At 50.7% G+C, this 14,022-nt stretch overlaps 1 protein-coding gene across 1 annotated transcript in view; it reads right to left on the reverse strand.

Annotated features, from left to right (window-relative positions):
- The window catches only part of LIPE (lipase, hormone-sensitive), a 38,397-nt gene extending 36,080 nt beyond the window's left edge, over positions 1–2,317 (reverse strand). Inside the window, exon 1 of the mRNA XM_015407072.1 lies at positions 2,264–2,317. The gene's annotated coding sequence lies outside the window, so the exon portion shown is untranslated. The remainder of the gene's footprint in view (positions 1–2,263) is intronic.
- Between the last annotated feature and the right edge of the window lie 11,705 nt (positions 2,318–14,022).

The raw sequence follows: 14,022 nt of genomic DNA on the forward strand, positions 1-14,022 counted from the left end.
GAGCGCCGAAGAATAGATTCTTTTGAACTATGGTGCTGGAGAAGACTCTTGAGAGTCCCTTGGACTGCAAGGAGATCAAACCAGTCAATCCTAAGAGAAATCAACCCTGACTGTTCCCTGGAAGGCCAGATACTGAAGCTGAAGCTCAAATACTTTGGCCACCAAATGAGAAGGGAGCACTCGCTGGAGAAGACCCTGATGCTGGGAAAGATTGAAGGTCAAAAAGAAGGAGAGGGCAAAGGATGAGATGGTTGGACTGTGTCATCGATGCAACGAACGTGAAATTAAGCAAACTCTGGAGAACAACGGAAGACAGGAGGGCCTGGCGTGGTGTGGTCAATGGGGTCACGAAGAGTCAGACTCGACTGTGCGACTGAACATCAACAAAAGGCAGTGGAATAACCCTGTTCACTGTCCTGGACTTTTGGGAGGAAACAAGGTGAATTCGGACATAGTGTGGTGTTCGCATGCCACAAAATGTCTGCTGCAACCTACCTTCAGTCACATAGTGAAGATCCTTGTACTGCGGTGGCAGTTGCTGCCAAAGCAGTGTGGGTTTTTTTGTATTTTTTATATCTGCATGTGGGAGTGCGCACATGTGAGCGTGTGTGCACCTGGAAGTCATGGCGACCTCTAGTGACTGACCCCTACTGGGGGCCTGGAGGATATTCAGAGAGGTGGCTGAATAAAGGCTGCCCCCGCCCTCCCGCCTCTGGTATTCCAAAAGGATCTCCCATTCCAAGTACTTGCCAGAGTCGTCCCTGCTTAGCTTCCGAGGTCTGACGAGATCGGGCTCGCCCGGGCTGTCTGGGTCAGGGGCCAGTGTTCCCTCTAAGCTGAGTTAACGTGAGCTAGCTCACAGTTTCTTAGCCTCCAGCTCACCCATTTTTGTCTGAGCTCAGGAAGGAGGGCTCCAGAGCAAACTAATTTATGCAGTAGCCAAATCGCCCGCTCACAACTTTAATGCCTGTGACTCACAAAGTAGAATGTTTGCTCACAGGACTCCACAGCTTAGGGGGAACATTGGTCAAGGCCCAAAGCAACATGTTACAAGAAATCTGCACAGCCCATCAGAAGCCTTCAAGAAGAAAAGCCACACCCGGTCCTGCCCGCTTGGGGGACTGCCAAAAAGGGTACGGGCGGGGGCCATGGTTCCCACGGGTGTTCACGTTGCGGATCACTGAAACAGAACCACAAGACGGACCTCTCATGTCCCAAATGCCCGGTTATACAAACAAGATCTGTAAACGAGTGAGAAACCACAGAGAGGATGCATTGGGGGGCACCACATCAGCCCCACGGACACAGAGGCCCACGTTTTTAAAGTAACCCTCGTTCGAATGATCTTCGTATTGAAGAGACGGAATTTCGTATTGAAGAGACGGAATCGGGGCTGCGGAAAGACGAAAGCAGGAAAGGGAGGCTACCTGCCGGCAGCCGGAGAGACGGCGCCACGGTATAAGGGAACAGAGATGGTGGCGAGGCCAAAGAACTTGCGCTTGCATGCCCAAAAACACCCACGGATTGATCCATGCCCACGGCCCCAGGGCTAAAATGAAAGACTCCGGCATCACGCCCCAAAGGTGTAAAAAGGTACCTTGCAGGGGCATCCCAGTGTCATTGGCAGGGGGGTCAGAAGGGTGACCCTGAGGATCATAAGACTTGTGGGGGAGGGGGTGTTAAGCCCCCAAAGGTTTCAGGCACCCCCTTGCATCCACAGGGGGGAGGGGGCTGTCTCAGTAACCACGCAGCTGCCGACCAGAGTCCAGCAACCCTCAAATCCAGGCCCCCCCCCATCTTACTTTCTCTTCCTTACCCACCTCGATGCTGGGATGGGGAGGCAAGAGACGTTCCCCCCACCCACAAAACCCGCAGTGGAAACTACACAACATCTCCGTCTCTTGGGGGGAGGGCGATGCGGGGAAGCCTGGGTTCGAATCCCTCCCTCCGCCACGAAACTCACTAGGGGCTGTCAGCCTACCCCAAAGGGCTGTTGTAAAGCTAAAAAGCGGGAGGAACTGCCCCTCCCCCGAGTTTCTTTTAAAGACGGAAGGGTCAGAAATAAATGACATGTATGTAAACTGGAAGGGTTTGGGAGGCTGATTTAATAATTCAAGGCTCCGTTATGTCTTGAGGGGAGAGAAAAGGTAAGCCCTCCTTCTGCCCCCCCCGCTTCTCCAATGGAATCGCCCAGTACCTGGGGGAAGCACAGACCCAGACCCCACCATTACATTTCCACGGGGGGAGCCGCTCCCACACTCACCCAGACGGGGCTCCGTCTCCTGCGGCTGCGGCCCTCCAGCCGGCCCCCCTCCAAACTGGCTTCCGCCTGGGATAGAACGCTCGCAGGCGACACATGACCGGCGCGCACCAATGGGGCGAGGGCGGAGCCGGCGGGGTGGTCCGTTGTAACGTCATCGGAGGCAGGGTTGCCGTGGTAACCGCGTCCTGGCTCCCGCTTCCGCCCTTCCCCTGCCGGCCTTAAAGGGCCCGCGCGCTCTGGAATGCAGCGCGGGGGGGGAGAGGAATGGAGAGGAGGGGCTTGATCCGGATTGGCTGCGGCTGTGCTCGCTCCACGGTTTATACGGGACCTTTTTTCTCGGTTGGAGCGGTTTCTTTTTAAAATGCATGCATGCCTGCAGGGGTTCTAAAGTAAAGGTAAAGGTTCCCTTGCTCGAAAGCCAGTCGAATCCGACTCTAGGGTTGCGGTGCTCATCTCCGTTTCCAAGCCGAAGAGCCAGCGCTGTCCGAAGACGTTTCCGTGGTCATGTGGCCGGCATGACTAAACACCAAGGCGCACGGAACGCTGTTACCTTCCCACCAAAGTGGTCCCTATTTCTCTACTTGCAATTTCTTGCTTTCGAACTGCTAGGCTGAAGTTAACGGGGCGGTTAATAAGAAATATGACTTAAATGGGTGTGAGCTTTCCTGTGCACGCACAATTCCTCGGATACACTGACATGGAAGTTAAGAGTTCATATATATAGGCAGGTGTCTCTACATAGGTGAACTGTATGTACTGGAGTTGCCAACCTCCAGGTTGGTAGATGATACAAAAACTGAGGGTCACAGTTTTATGAAGATATGCAAAAGTATATGGCACTGTGTATAATAGATAAGAGGCTGCGGTGGCGCAGAAGTAATTATTGGAGTGATTTCAGATGCCAAGTGACATTAGCAGGCAAATGACAATAGCAGGGGAACAACAATAGCAGAAGGGGGCCGCGGTGGCTGAGAGGTTGAGATGCTGAGCTGCAGACTGGAAGGTCAGTAGTTCGGCAGTTCGAGACCGGAGTGCCGCATGATGGAGTGAACTCCCGTCTCTGGCCCCAGCTCCTGCCAACCTAGCAGTTGGAAGGCAAGAAATTTGGATAAATAGGTACCGCTTCGGTGGGAAGGTAACAGCGTTCCATGCGCCTCGGCGTTTAGTCATGTCGGCCACATGACCATGGAAACATCTTCGGCCAGTGCTGGCTCTTCGGCTTGGAAACGGAGATGAGCACCACAACCCTAGAGTCGGATTCGACTAGCTTTCGAGCAAGGGAAGCCTTTACCTTTATAATAGATATATGCTTACGGTTGATGAATTTTGTGTTTTTTATTTTTGTTTTTTTGTTTTTCTATACTGTTATATAAATATTGGGGTCAAATAGTATCATACATAGGTTTCACCCAAACAATACATCAGAGTGCAGGTTTACACTCTGTTCAGACATTCAAACAGCACCCGTTTCGAATACAACCTTTTTCAAGGACCGTGATGTACATACAGGACATAAGACGCAGTACCTCCAGGAATGGTGCACAAAGAGAAAGAGAAATTGTTGTGCCTTGTGTCCTGTATATACATCATGGTCCTTGAATAAGATTGTATATGAAACGGGTAAATTACTAGAGTCCCCTGAGACTAGTGTTTGTGAAACTGACAAGGTGCTGTTTGAACGTTTGAACAGAGTGCAAACCTGCACTCTGATGGATTGTTTGGGTGACAGCTATGTTTGACAATATTTGACAAACATGTGATGTCTCAGTTTTTCAACTGGTACATTTCAAGAAATTCATAATTTTCTTCGATATGTCAAAACATTTATCGAGAGGAAGCTCCTGCTGATTCTACATAGGGCAAAATGCTGTAAAATGACGTATCGAAGAACATTGTGAGTTTCTTGAAATATACCAGTTGAAAAACTGACCAGAGACGTCACGTGTTCTTCATTTTCCGTCATCTGTTCAGAAGAAGATATCTTTCGAAACGGTTGAACATTCCGGGGACTATCGTTAACAACCTATACAACAACCAATACCTGTTAAATACCTGTATATATTTTGTACTCATGTCTTTTGTACTTCACGGATAGTTTTTGTATTCTGTTCACTTTAATATTTAAAAATTAATTGAGCGCAGTTTGGATACAGTTTGACAGTATTTAACACCAATATTTATATAACAGTACAGAACAAGAAAAAGCGCAAAATTGATCTACCTTAAGCATACATCTATTATACACAGTGTCATATATTTTTGCGTAACTTCCGGATTGGGCCTGATGATCTCTTTCCCAACATTATTACTCTCCAGTACACAGAGATCAGTTCCCCCGGGAAAAATGCTTGTTCCAGAGGGTAATCCCTGCTGAGTTTGCCCCCCAAACTCTGGCCCTACCCAGGTTTCACCCCCAAATCTCAAGGAATCTCCCTACGCCGAGTTGGCAGCCCAAGTGTATACTCCCATTTTACAGATGGCAAACTGAGGATGGGCGGTGTTAACAACAGGCCTGTGGCCTGCCAAGGTTGAACTGGAGTTTCAGCATCGGTTCCAAGTTTGACAGTTTGCTGTCTGTTTGCTTTCCAGACTTCTTAAACGGACACGCAACCCATAAAGAAGACCGTCTCTGCAGGAAGTGGGTGGACTTGTTTTACTGAGGAGAATCAGAGCGCTACAGTGGGATCTGAAGCCCGTTCAGGAGATGCCGGTGTTGGCAGTTGCTCTGGAACCTTCCGCACTTGTGCTTCCGGTGGTGGTGAGGACGATGCTTATGCTTGGGGTGAGAATGGCGACGGTGGCGTCCTGAGAAAGGGGGGGAAGAAGAAACTGACTTAGGTCACGTTTGGCGTAGTGGCTAGGAGCGCGGACTCTAATCTGGGAGAACCGGGTTGGATTTCCCCACTTCCTCCGCATGCAGCTCCTGGCGTGACCTTGGGTCAGTCACAAGTTCTCTCAGAGCTGTTCTCTCAGGAGCAGTCCTCGAAAGGGCTCTCTCAGCCCCACCTACCTCACAGGGTGTCTGTTGTGGGAAGAGGAAGGGAAAGGGGACTCTGAGACTCCGCTCTGAGACTCCGAGTGAAAGGCGGGGGATAAATCCAATCTCCTCTTCCTCCTCTTCCTCCTCCTCTTCCTCCTCCTCCTCTTCTTCTTCTTCTTCTTCTTCTTCTTCCTCTTCCTCTTCTTCTTCTTCTTCTTCTTCTCCTCCTCCTCCTCCTCCCCCTCCCCCCTGTGTTTCTTCCATGGGCCTCCCCCCTTCCCCACCTGAATACCTCATATCTCTATCTCCCTCTCTGTTGCCGTGGGGCTGTCATTCCCACCCATTCCACACATCTTCACTGCATGTGCTGAAAAAACGAACCACATTAGAACCAGAAATCAATGGGTCCCTTTTACAGTGTCCTTAGGCGCAACCGGCAGGCAGAAACGCACACCGCATGAGTCGTGGAAGAGCCGGCACTCTCTCCCAGTTCCCTGCAGGGCCTGGTGGTCGTTTTGCATAAGACTTCGATCAAGATGCTTCGAGAATCTGGGACGGAGCTCTGAGATCCCTGTGGCCAATTTTAGTCTTCTCCGAGCTGATCGCAGCACTCCGTGTGACCTCGAAGCATCGGAGCCCGGCACCGGCGTGCCTTGAGGTGGGGCAGCTGCTACAGCCCCAGGCTTCTGGTGGGGCCCACTGCTGCTCTGACCCCCACCCACGCACCTCCTCTGCCAAGTATTTACATCTGTGCTCCCAGCCATCATCGAGGAAGGGCATGTTGGTGGTACACTTCTAGCGGTAACGGCAGCGCCACTCTTCGTTGAATACGCTGGCCAGTGCTTTCGGGGAAAGGGTGTGTCGGTGGTGCAGGGAACCGAGCGTGGGTGTTGGCAGGGCTCTTTTTGTAGAAAAAGCCCAGCAGGAACTCATTAGCATAATAGGCCACACCCAACAACAGGAACTCATTAGCATATTGGGCCACCACACCCCTGACAGCACAGCTCATTAGCACATTAGGCCGCACCCTCATGTTATCAGAAGTGTGGTTATCCAGTCACACCCACCTTTTGCTCCTTATTCTGTTTACCTTGTCTGTTGTCAAAACCCAGGGCCTTTTTTTGTAGCAGGGACTCCTTTGCATGTTAGGCCACACACCCCTAATGTAGCCAATCCTAATGAGTTCCTGCTGTTGGGTGTGGCCTATTATGCTAATGAGTTCCTGCTGGGCGTGGCCAACTCGGGAGCCAGCTGGAACTCCGTTCCTGTGCGTTCCTGCCCAAAAATAGCCCTGGTTGTTGGGAGCAATGCTCCCTCTAAGCTGTGGAGTCTTGTGAGGAAAAATTCTACTTTGTGAGCCCCTGGCATTAAAGTTGTGAACGAGCGATTTGGCTACTCCATAAATTAGTTTGCTCTGGAGCCCTCCTTCCTGAGGTAAGACAAAAATGTGTGCGTCGGAGGCTAAAAAACTGTGAGCTAGCTCACACTCACTCAGCTTAGAGGGAACACTGGTTGGGAGGCTTGAAAGGGGGAGAAGGATGCAGGGGCAGCCGGGGGGAGTGGAAAACAGGGCATGAGGGCGGCCCTGATGGTGGGCAGATGGGGTGCCTCTAGGCACTGGCTGACCCAGGGCCCCCAAAACATGAAACTGGCCCTGTAAAGCATCTGTCTGGGATGCTTAACAGCATTTTTCTTACCTGACTGAGGCACGACGAATCCTTCACAAGGACACACATGCCAATGTTTCTTCTGTGTCTCAGGCCTTTGTGAACCTAAAATGACATCAGTCATCAGTAATAGAAGAAGAGTTGTTTTTACACCCTGCCCTTCACTACGCAAAGGAGTCTCAGAGCAGCTTACAATCTCCTTCCCTTCCTCTCCCCACAACAGACACCCTGTGAGGCAGGTGGGGCTGAGAGAGCTTTTTCGAGGACTGCTCTTGAGAGAACAGCTCCGAGAGAACTTGTGACTGACCCAAGGTCACCCAGCTGGCTTCACGTGGAGGCATTATGGAATCCAACCCGGTTCTCCAGATTAGAGTCTGCGTGTCAGGATTTGGGGGGTGGATGCGATCATCGGTGAGGCCCCGTGACCAGCAAAAGGTGATGCGCACAAACGGAGCGCCCACTTGGATTGAGCCAGCAGGGTGTTTAGAGTGTCAGAGTAGGATCAGAGAGACTCGGATTCGAATCCCCACTCTACCATGGAAGCTTCCTGGAACCCAGATGAACTTGCTCCAGTGGCTTTCTTTCCACTTAACGGGCCTCAGAGGGTTGTGATGAAACAAGGAAGGAGGAAGGCGTGCCTGAGGCCTCTGAAGGAAAGCAGGATACGAAAATATGCCACCTAACTAGAATCAATGGTTCACCTGCCCGAGGAAACATCAAACTAGAGAGCGAGATAAACACAGGGAGATTTCGAAAGGCACTCCCGGATGGCAAACAAACCCGGCCTGTTTCTGCAGGGGAAAGCGAAAGCAGTATTTGCGTCTCATCTCCTTCTCCCGTGGCTGTAGGGGGTGGCGTGGGACTCACCCGGGCAAAGGCAGCGCCCGCTTCCACCCCGGTTCGGCTCAGGTCTTGTGGGCTTCCCCTCCGTGTAGCCAACGTGGAATCCTCGATCTGGTCCGGAAAGAAGGGATAAATTAGCAGTGGATCGGTATTTCCCAGAACTGGCAGGTAACAGAGGCCTGTAGGGCTGCCAAGTTCCCCTGGGGGGCGGGGAAATCCCCGCCCGATGATTGTGGCCCCGCCCCCAACGTCCCCGACGTGCTTACGTCACTTCCCTGTGACGTGCCTGCAGCGCGCGCACGCGAAGACTCCCGGAGCGAGCCTGGACTCCCCTGCTCCGGGACAGGTAAGGACTTGGCAACCCTAGATGCCTGTGTGAGCTGACAGAATTTAAGAAGGGCTACCACGACTGTAGAAGCCTCATCGGCAGAAAGAGAACACATCAGTGGGGCGATTGGAAAACGAGTTGAAGGAGAATTGTTGAAACTTTATTTCAGTTACAGCCAGGGGTCATTTCCTGCAGGAGTGCACAGGAGCGGAGCTCTGGCAGTAAAGATCCCAGGGGACAGGCACATGCAACAAGCCCCGCCCCCTGCTCCCAGCAGCCCTCAGTCAGAGCAAGAAGCCGCCAGGTAACTTGCAGAGCCCCCCCCCGGTCCAAAACAGTCCAGTGGCACCTTTAAGACCAAGTTTTATTCAGGTACCAGCTCTCCCTCCTCTGCGAGATCAGCTCGTTCCCCCCCCCCAATAGATAGCAATCCAATAGCAATCCAAAACAGTCCAGTGGAGCCTGAGCGGTGGGTGTTGCCTTCTGACACACTTCCGGTGATGTCAGGGGGTGTGGCATACGCAAATAAGTTATGCTAATGAGCTCCTGCACCTCTTTTTCTACGAAATGACCCCTGGACGTAAGCTCCCTATCGATCCACGTAGCGGTCTCCAGTTTCACTGGAGTGAATGCCTATTGGCTCTCTCTTGCAAACAGATGTACAAATGTACAGGCAGGATGTCTGCATATTCACTACAGGGCTCTGGAGTCACGTCATCGGTCTGTCAAAGGTCAGCCGTCCCCTCCATTGGGTATGGCAGAGTCTCAGGAAAAGGTCTTTCCCATCACCTACTTCTAGATTCTTTTAACTGATGATGCTGGGGATTGAACCTGGGACCTTATGTATGCGAAACTGATGCTCTGCCTCTAAACCACCACCCCTCCACCAAACTCTCCCATGACTTCCCCACCCCAACCCCTCCTGAATACCATAACACACACTGGAAGACTCTGTTCCAGCAGTGGCCAGTCAGCGACACCCTTTCTCCAGCACCAAATATTTAAAGGTATACTGCCCCTGAACATGGAGGTTCTGTTTAACAATGGTGGCTAACAGACGTTGATAGAACCCAACTTCCATGAATCTGTCTCATCTCTATTAATAATAATTGGGAGAAGACGTTTTTTACATTCTCTCGCCCCTCCCTGCCGCATGCCTTCAGCAGTCACCCTCCCAAGGAACAGCCAAAAGCCGTAGGCTCTTGTATCCGCCCAAGTGAGGGGAAAACCCACTTCCCTCTTCAAGGAAGGAATCTACTGCTGCCTGGCCTTGGTTTGGAGGAGAGTGCCCGTCAATGCTCCCTCTAAGCTGTGGCGTCTTGTGAGCAAAAATTCTACTCTGTGAGCTCCTGGCATGAAAGTTGTGAGTGAGCGATTTGGCTCCTGCATCAATTACTTTGCTCTGGAGCCACCTTTCCGGAGCTAAAACAAAGATGTGTGGGCCAGAGGCTAAAAAACTGTGAGTCAGCTCACACTACCTCAGCTTCGAAGGAAACCTGGTGCCCGTAAAGGATTAAAAAAAAAAAAAAAGCAGTAATAACAGCTCCTTTTCATACTGCTGCCTGGCAGAAGAAAGATCACATGTATTAACTGGTAAATAATAAATCTGCTATTGACAGCACTACATCTTGTAGCAGTGTGTCCCACAGGTTACTTTTACATTTATTCTTTCTCGGACAGCCTCTCCACAGAGCTTCAATAACATTCCTAATAGCCCCGACCTGGATAGCCCAGGTAAGCCCGATCTTTTCAGATCTCAGAAGCTAAGCAGGGTCGACTCTGGCAAGTTCTTGGATGGGAGATCTCCTTGGAATACCAGAGGTGGGAGGCGGGGGCAGACCTAATTCAGCCACCTCTCTGAATATCCTCTGGGCCCCCAATAGGGTCAGTCACCAGAGGTTGCCATGACTTCCAGGTGTACACACACACACACACACACATTGTCGTTCAGTCGCAAAGCCGACTCCAATTCTTTGTGACCCCATGGACTACATCAGTGGTGGCGAACCTATGGCATGCGTGCCAGAGGTGGCACTCAGAGCCCTCTCTGTGGGCACGCGTGCCATCGCCCCAGCCAGGCCCAGACCATCATTAAAGTGTCAAATTCTCTGCCAAATAATTTTAAGTAAATGAAAGCATTTGGGATTGCTTTCCTTACTTTGTTTGGATCATCTTAAGTTAATGTATGAGTTGTTTTTTCTAAAGTAAAACCTCAGTATTCAGGTTAAATTGCCGCGTTGGCACTTTGCGATAAATAAGTGGGTTTTGGGTCACAGTTTGGGCACTCGGTCTCTAAAAGGTTCGCCATCACTGAACTAAGGCCTATCTGCTGGATTCTTCTGCCATTGTACTGACATCTGCACAGTTTGCTGGCGCTATTTTTTCCTGTCACCCTAAGTACCGAATGAAATAACATGGAATACAAAAGTTTAAGACAATCCACTAATAAATGGGGGGGGATTAGTCACAATAATCTATTTTTAAATGCAGGGATATGAAAAGCAGCAATTGAAACAGCAACAGACGGTTGTAAAGGATCCTGGTGAAAATACAAACGACTGAAATGGCGACATTAAAACGAAGTTTCAAAGCCAGCCACACGAATCGAGAGAAACCCAATCCTAGATCAGAAACGTGTTCCCTGACTAAAATCCAAAAGAGTCTACAAGTGCTTAAGATTCAAAAGGGTAGCTGCTGCAGAGGAATTTCACATGGAGGGTGCCACCAGAGAAAAGGCCCCGTCTGCGGCAGACTTCCGTTCATGCAGCAGAAGGCCTTGGACGGTGACCTGAATATCTGGGGAGGTCTGTACAAGAAGAGGTTCGCGTTAGGCGTGAGAAAGGTACTTCCTTGGCCGGTCCCAAACCCTGCAATCAGCTTCCTCCAGTCAATTAAATTCAAATACCTTTTATTGGCATACAATATAGAAACCATTCCCAATATTAATACATCCAATAAAAAATTATAAATAGATTATTATAGTTAACCCTTCCCAAGGGGTATGTCAAGCCTATAACACAACTTGCGTTATACCGAGATACATTTAACCAACCAAGAGAAGCATGAATCATAAAATAAGTTTGAATTCTAAAAAACTTTTAAAATTGAGAGTCATTAATATGCTCAAGATCACTCTTCTGTTTTATAAAACCATGAGAACACTTGGCAGTCAATTCAATGATCTCCGGATCTCGTGAAGCAAGGAGATACTGTGCCTCGATTCTATCCGGTTGGCCTGCTACCATCCTAAGGGGGGCTTCTAGAAATTCCACTCTAATGTCATTTACCAATTTACAGTGTAAGAGTACGTGCTCAACAGTTTCTATTTCACTTCTGTTCATCCACAGACCCTAACTGAACAAGGGGTTTTCTTATATCTCCCCTCAAGAATAGCCGGGGGGCTTCCTCCAGTCCCGTTCTGCCGTTGTAAGCAAAGAGGTGGCAAGAGGGGCAGACCCGTAACATGGAAGGGAATAAAGGGAGGGCCACCCTCACCGTTCTCTCGCTCACCTTTCTCTCCGTCTGAGAAGCAAGAGTCAGAGAGTAACAGCAGCAGCAGCGTCCAGACCAGGAGTCTCTCCATTTTCGTGGCAGTACCACCACGGGGCCTTCTCCGCCGGCCTTTTATGATCAGGGACTTTTCCCCTCACGCCACCTCCTTCCCCCCATCTCCTGATGTCATTTTTGGGAAGGCTTAAGAGTAGGGTAGAAAAAGGGATCGTCTGGGGCACTGGTGTGGAACAGCTTCCTTGTAACAGGACCCGCTTGACTTTGTTTGGAGAGCTGTCGAAAGGCTTGTCTTCAAACAAGGGAGATTTTTCCTTCCCCCACCCGCCCCCCAGGCTCGGCACAGGTGCCAGTGGAAAGGGCGTGGAGAAGAGCCGGAGCCCCGGGCAGGGAGGGTCAAAGGGCACAAGTCAAGTTCGAGAGAAGGGGTTGCATCGACCACCTTCTCACGCCACCCGGCAGATGTCGGAAGTACTGGGTGACCATATGCAAAGGGAGAAAGTGTGAGTCGAGCGGCACCTTTAAGACCAACAAGGTTGATTCTGGGTTATCAGCTTTCGTGCACAGGCACACCAGATATCTGAAGAAGAAGTGTGTGTGCACACGGAAACTTATACCCAGAATTAAACTTTGGCTGCGGTCACACAGAGCATTAGCCACGCTACAGAGATGGAAGATAGGCGGATTTTCTGGGCACGATCAAACCGCAACATCTGGGAAGCGTAGAGCTCCCGTGGCTAACCCGAGGCTTCCCGCCGAAGATGCGCCGTAAAAAACTAGGACCTCCGAGGTACTAGTTTCCAGAAACCGCGGGGCAAGGGCGGGCGTCTGATCACGTTTCCGGTGGTAGCTCGTGGCATCCGGCGCCTGCCCATGTCCCGTTGCGAAAAGGGTTTTTTTTGTCAAGTCTCCACGGGATGCGCACAAGCACCCAACGGCGCATGCGCACACAACCCCCGCCGCGCTGCTTATTGCCGCGCCGCAGGATTGACGTATGATCGGCACCTCCCCCCGAACCACGGGATGTCGGCGGGACGTTTGTTCCGGCGGCCACATGGTAGTTCGCTCCGGGGCAAACAGCCACGCCTCCCCCACGCGATATCCGGCCCATGTGACTGGGGCCTTTGTTGGTCTTTTTATTTTTATTTTTAATTTTTATTGAGTTTTGATATATTATGGGGAAGGAAATATAGGGTGGGAAGGGTACAGGGTGTGGGATACGACATAATGGGAAATTTCATCAGATTTATATTCCAGCTGTTACATATTTTCAGTCTTATTTCTTTGTTTCCAGGTGTGTTTCTTTAGATGATGACTGAGGCCCTGGTCACACGAGTGGGAAAATCCACAGTGGAAGGGAGGCATTTTAACACCGGATCAAAAAGATGCATGGTAACGCGATCATACGGTTCCCTGAGGTGCCGCGCATACACCGATATCCGATTATCACATGGCAATGTTGAAGCGCATCAAAGGCCAGGAAGAACTGGCATGGTGCAATCAGACGTGCTACGGGACGCATGCATGTGCCGGATGCGCCGGATTAACTCCGCTTCTGCAATCCGATGCTCACCTGCAACCTGCGTTTTCCAGTTGCTACTACCCTTTTGCTGGTACTTTTTTAATCCGCTTCTTCGGGCTGACGGTTGGTGACGGGTGCGCTACGCTTCCCAGATGTTGCCGTATGATCGCGCCTGTTTGATGTGCCCTCAACCCGTCTGTTTCGCGGGGCAAATCCTCCCGTATGACCAGGGCCAGCGATTAGTATCACTTAAACGCTGATGTATTCTGTTACGTTTCCTGGTAAGAGTCTAATTTTCTATAATTCAGGCTGGACTTTCTCCAAATTTATATTTTGTGTATTCATTGTTCTTGGTCTTCAGGATTTCTTTCCACCCAGTCATAAAATAGCGTCCAGCTATTTCTTACGTTTCGTTTGCTTCTGTCTGGCTTGCCCGGGGTTACCCAGCAGCTGCAAGTGGAGGAGTGGGGAATCAAACCTGGTTCTCCCAGATTAAAGTCCACACACTTAACCTCTACACCAAACTGGTGAGGGGGAGAGGGGCGGCAGCAGCTGTTGTGGGGCGTGCCTCACATTTGGGGAGGCAGAGCCACGAAATGCCCCGCCGTAGCTTCGGGCCTGGGCCGGAGATCTCCTGCTATTACCACGGATCTCCAGGCAACAAAGATCACTTCACCTGGAGAAAATTGAGGCTTTGGAAGATGGGACCCAGGGCTCTATTTGTAGAAAAAGCCCAGCAGGAACTCATTAGCATAATAGGCCACACCCAACAGCAGAAACTCATTAGCCTATTAGGCCACACCCCCTGACCGCACAGCGCATTATCATATTAGGCCGCACCCCCATGTCACCAGAAGTGCAGTCATCCAGCCACACCCACCTTTTGCTTCTTATTCTGTTTACCTTGTTTGT

Source organism: Gekko japonicus, unplaced genomic scaffold, assembly GCF_001447785.1.
Source record: "Gekko japonicus isolate JY-2015 unplaced genomic scaffold, Gekko_japonicus_V1.1 scaffold2333, whole genome shotgun sequence".
Lineage (NCBI taxonomy): Eukaryota > Metazoa > Chordata > Lepidosauria > Squamata > Gekkonidae > Gekko > Gekko japonicus.